The sequence below is a fragment of the Calidris pugnax genome, unplaced genomic scaffold (assembly GCF_001431845.1).
Source record: "Calidris pugnax isolate Ruff unplaced genomic scaffold, ASM143184v1 scaffold258, whole genome shotgun sequence".
Classification (NCBI taxonomy): domain Eukaryota; kingdom Metazoa; phylum Chordata; class Aves; order Charadriiformes; family Scolopacidae; genus Calidris; species Calidris pugnax.
In genome coordinates, this window is record NW_015091020.1 from 572,931 (window position 1) to 573,198 (window position 268).

Consider the following 268-nt stretch of genomic DNA (forward strand, 5'->3'; position numbering starts at 1 on the left):
GCCGTGGGTGAAAGGGCTGGGCTCTGCTCCCAAAGAGCTACTGGTGTCTCCTCCAAGCGTGTCCCCTCCCTGTCCCACTTCGACCACACCAACCGCAGCCTCCAGCTATCGAGCAACTCAAAAAAAGAAAAGAAAAATAAAAAAAGAAATAAATGTAAATAGGATGGGAGAGGGAGCACAACCTGCATCAACGGCAAACCAGCACCTGGCAATTAGAGCTAGAAAAATCCTCCGGCCCACGCGGTTTAGTCATCGCTCTGCCCTCCCC